The 5,136-nt window shown below is 50.3% G+C and overlaps 1 long non-coding RNA gene across 1 annotated transcript; it reads left to right on the forward strand.

Annotated features, from left to right (window-relative positions):
- The first annotated feature begins 1,016 nt into the window (after positions 1–1,016).
- On the forward strand, positions 1,017–5,130 carry LOC126938777 (uncharacterized). The gene is made up of 3 exons (XR_007720171.1): positions 1,017–1,455; positions 1,678–1,798; positions 4,228–5,130. It is a non-coding gene; the product is annotated as an uncharacterized LOC126938777 (long non-coding RNA).
- The last annotated feature ends 6 nt before the right edge of the window (positions 5,131–5,136 follow it).

Below are 5,136 nucleotides of genomic sequence, written 5' to 3' on the forward strand. Positions count from 1 at the left end.
CCTCAGGGTCAGGGTCAGGGTTAGGGTCTAGGATCAGGATTAGGGGTTAGGGGTTAGGGGTTAGGGTTCACGCTTGGGGTCGCACTAGGTCCAGGTCTGGGTCTGGGTCAGCGTTTCTCATTTAGTGAGGGTTTGGAGTTTGGTTTTGGCTGGGTTAGGGCGGGTTAGGACTCGGGTCATAGTTTTCGGTTGGTGCGGTGGGCATCCCTGCTGTAATTTCCTTTCTGGTTGTCACCGTGACCGTAACCCTAATTCTGGTTCCACTGCTCTCCCCTGTTCAGTTGTCAGGGCTCTTTTCAGGGCTGGCTCCATTCATTGCTCGCTCCTCCTACTTATCTCGCCTGTCCAATCGGCAGAGCTCTCCACCTTCTTGTTCCGCCCTCTTCTCCCTAATATCCAATAGCAGCCTTCTCCGCAGTCCTTGCTCCTACCACTCCTGTCTCTTGCCCAATCAGCAGGCTCTACCAATGCTCACTCCGCCCACTTCTCTCTCTTGTCCAATTGGCAGGGTCTCCTCAGTGCTCGCCCCACCCACTTCACGCCTGTCCAATTGCAGGATCTCAGTGCCAGCTCCGCCTGCTTCTCGCTCCTATACACCCAGCAGGCTCTACCCGGTGCCCACCCTGCCCACTTCTCTTTCTTATATAATGACAGCATCTCCTAGTGCTCACTCCGCCCACTTCTCTCCCCCAGCCAATCCGCGAGCTCTGCCAGTGCGTTGCGTTCCTGTCCTCGGAGGAGGGAGCCCGGGGTCTCTCCGGGAAACGGAAACGCAGGCTGGGGGGTGCGGCTCGTTTCCTTGCGACGCGGGCAGAAGCGCTCTGCCGCCGCGCGGTGGTTTTGTGGGGCAAAGGCCGCGCGGTTCCGCAGGCCCTGACGCTGCAGGGACTCGGGGGGCCCCGGGCGCTTTGTCTGGGTGGAGCGGGGCCCGCCCGGCGGGACGTGTGTGCGGCTGCGCAAATGGCCCCAACGGCGCCGCGCGGGCCCGGGAGGGGGCAGTCTGGGGAGGCAGCGGCTGCGGGTCCCGCCCACGCGGAGCGCTCTCTGCCTCTCCGAGCTCTTGCTCCGGACTCGTTCCTTCATCTAGGGCGCCGTGCACCGAGTGCCGTCCCTGCTGTCCGCACAGAGGCTCGGCTGGGCTCCCGCTCCCTCTCTCGGTGGAATGAGCTGTCACAGCCGCCTCCGCGCGCACCTGTGCCCAAGGAGTGGCAGCTGGGCTGGCTTCATGCCCCGGGAAAGGGATGTTTGGCATCACCAGCGGTTGGCAGACCGGTTGCGCACCTGCTTAGCTGTCAGGCTTATCTGAAGGACAAGTCCTCCTGCCTCCAAACAGCAAAACCTCCAGCGCGGCTGGAAACGGAGCTGTGGCTGCCCATTTGCATTTCGAGGTCACTGTGTGGCAGGGCCAGGAGCTGAGCTGGAGACGACGGCATCGTGTGGCCAGAGGAGGGTTCAGTGAGTATATTTGAGAGGTGAACCAAGCACTAGGTTTTGGGGTGTCTTGGTTGATAGTAATGGATTGTTGGTTCAGACCAAAGACATGCCAAGAAAGAGAGAATACTGGGATGGCCCCGTGGCAACAGCCTTTTCCAGCCAGCAGGGCTGCTCTTGGCTGCTGGGAAGGAGACTGGGACCCGGAGCCTCACTAAGCCTCCCCTCCCATCTCATCACTTGCAGAGGGACGTGAGGAAAAGGGGCCTCCACAATCGCCAGAGACAATCCAAGGACCGTGGGAGCTGCTGGCCTCAGCCCCGGACTTTCCTGGAGCTGAGACAGTTTCAAAGCCACTGGCTGCCAGGTACTGTCATCCCGTGGCCATGGGACCATCTCACGTGATCAGTTCCTCTCTCTCCTCAGATGAGACTGGAGCGTGGAGTGGGTGCGGGGGTGCTAGGACCCCGACATGGGGACAAGGTCAGACCCCAGGGAGGGGGAAGTCACCAGCGAGGAGCCCACATCGGGGACCGGGGTCGGGGGGGGGGGCTTCCTGTGACCCCACACTGCTCCTGCAGCCTGACTCATCACCCGAGTTCATGTCTGCTTTGGAGAATGAGGGGACAGACTTAGAAGGAAACACATGCAGGCCCGACACCTAAAGACAAAGCCAGCTGTCCCTGTGGTTTATTTCTAGTATTTTGTCTGATTGCTTTTCACTGAGTCGGTGTTAGCCAAAGTCTCTAGTTCCTAGTCCGTACCAGTGCTGTTTGGACACTCTCCCTGCGCTCCGTGCTCTTCCTATGATGAAGTGAAAACTCGACGTAAGGACAGGAAAAGTGTAGCCTGGCCAGCTGTGGGGCAGAGTTCATGTAGGGTCAGCCCATGGCATGTCTGGCCATCACGCCTTGCTCACTTCTGCTCCTCCTTTTCCTTGTACTGTTATGACATCAGCGTCTCTCCTGACACCACCTGTGCCTGCTGAAATTCAGGCCTGACACTGCCCAGGTGTGTGACCCTAGGCAGGTTCACAAACCTCTCACCTGCAAAATGGGGATGGTGCTAGGACCTGCCATGGGGTGGTTGCAAAGCTTAAGTGGGGGTGGTTAAGAAAAGCCTGGGAACACCAAGGAGCATCACTGAGACACAGTGAGTATTTGTGGAATATTAATTCTTAATTCTTTAATAATTCCCTAATGAATTATTTACTTAATTGCTTTAGGATCAGTCATCATTTATTCACTCAACTGTTAGGCTCTTAACATTTTCAGTTAGGTTAGGGATAGCATAGGGTGAGGATTGTTAGGGTTAGGGTGGGGATTAAAATTCTTTATGAGATTTGGGTGGGGAAACAGTCAAATCATATCAGTTCAATATTTTATATTAAGAGTTATAGAGGGCCGGGCGCGGTGGCTCAAGCCTGTAATCCCAGCACTTTGGGAGGCCGAGACGGGCGGATCACGAGGTCAGGAGATCGAGACCATCGTGGCTAACCCGGTGAAACTCCGTCTCTACTAAAAGGTACAAAAAACCAGCCGGGCGAGGTGGCGGGCGCCTGTAGTCCCAGCTACTCGGGAGGCTGAGGCAGGAGAATGGCGTGAACCCGGGAGGCGGAGCTTGTAGTGAGCTGAGATCTGGCCACTGCAGTCCAGCCTGGGCCACAGAGCGAGACTCCGTCTCAAAAAAAAAAAAAAAAAAAAAAAAAAAAGTTATAGAGATGTTGAACTCATATTCCTCATGGAGGTTAAAAACTATATGATGGTGAGAAGTTGTAGTTAGAAAATTTATTTATTCTATAAATTTATCTTAATCCCTTGTACAATAAGGACCCATATTCACTAAACTGAAATGAAATATTCTGAGAACAGTGTGGTGTGACTAAGCTATTACCATACCAGCTCATTTAACCCTTACCAACCAATAACTCTAGTGCCCACATTTTACTCATGAGGAAACTGAAAATTAGAAAGTAAAATATCTTGCCTAGGCTCCCAGCTAGCAAGTGACCTATCCCAGGCTTGAGTCCAAAATTATCTACTGACAGATCTGAAGTCTTGGACTTTCAATTACTATTCCTATTCAAGTCTATCATTTCGGATGTATTACCTGAGTGACAGGGTGAGACCCTGTCTCAAACAAAAAAGCAAACCCAAAAAGTTGGCTTGTGAAAAGGAGGAAAACTAGTTTTATGTGGTGTCATCAAGAAGTGAGAAAGGAAAATGTCTTTTTTTTTTCTTTTTTTTTTTTTTGAGACAGAGTCTCGCTCTGTGGCCCAGGCTGGAGTGCAGTGGCCAGATCTCAGCTCACTGCAAGCTCCGCCTCCCGGGTTCACGCCATTCTCCTGCCTCAGCCTCCCGAGTAGCTGGGACTACAGGCGCCCGCCACCTCGCCCGGCTAGTTTTTTGTATTTTTTTTAGTAGAGACGGGGTTTCACCGTGTTAGCCAGGATGGCCTCGATCTCCTGACCTCGTGATCCGCCCGTCTCGGCCTCCCAAAGTGCTGGGATTACAGGCTTGAGCCACCGCGCCCGGCCAAGGAAAATGTCTTGATCGTAGAGCATGATCTGATACTTTAAAAGTTGCTGAGAGGTCAAATAATGAAGGCAGATGAGGCCTTTTGAGCTTACTGGTGACCTTCATATGAGCAATTTCACTGTTGGAGTAAGGTGAAGCCATGTTGGTGTTCAATTACTCAATATTATTCAAAATCCCTTCATCCTAAAAACTCTCAATAAACTAGGTATTGATGGAACATATCTCAAAATAATAAGAGCTATTTATGACAAACCCACAGGCAATATCATACCGAATGGACAAAAGCTGGAAGCATTCCCTTTGAAAACTGGCACAAGACTCCTATTCAACATAGTATTGGAAGTTCTGGCCAGGGCAATCAGAGAAAGAAATAAAGCATATTCCTATAGGAAGAGAGGAAGTCAAATTATCTCTGTTTGCAGATGACATGATTGTATATTTAGAAAACCCCATTGTCTCAGCCTAAAAACTCCTTAAGCTGATAAGCAACTTCAGCAAAGTCTCAGGATACAAAATCAATGTGCAAAAATCACAACCATTCGTATACATCAGTAGACAAACCAAGAGCCAAGTTATGAGTGAACTCGATTCACAATTGCTACAAAGGGAATAAAATACCTAGGAATACAACTTACAAGGGATGTGAAGGACCTCTTCAAGGAGAACTACAAACCACTGTTCAAGGAAATAAGAGAGGACACAAAACAATGGAAAACCATTTCATGCTCATGGATAGAAAGAATCAATATTGTGAAAATGGCCATATTACCCAAAGCAATTTATAGATTTAATGATATTCCCATCAAGCTTCCAGTGACTTTCTTCACAGAATTAGAAAAAGCGACTTTAAATTTCATATAGAACCAAAAAAGAGCCCATGTAGGAAAGACTAACCTAGGCTAAGAGAACAAAGCTGGAGGCATCATGCTACCTGACTTCAAACTATACTACAAGGCTACAGTAACCAAAACAGCATGGTACTGATACCAAAACAGAGATATAGACAAATGAAACAGAACAGAGATCTCAGAAATAACACCATACATCGACAACCATCTGATCTTTGACAAACCTGACAAAAACAAGCAATGGGGAAAGGATTCCCTCTTTAATAAATGGTGCTGGGGAAACTGGCTAGCTATATTCAGAAAGCAGAAACTAGACCCCT

The sequence above is a fragment of the Macaca thibetana genome, chromosome 16, assembly GCF_024542745.1.
Source record: "Macaca thibetana thibetana isolate TM-01 chromosome 16, ASM2454274v1, whole genome shotgun sequence".
Taxonomy (NCBI): Eukaryota; Metazoa; Chordata; class Mammalia; order Primates; family Cercopithecidae; genus Macaca; species Macaca thibetana.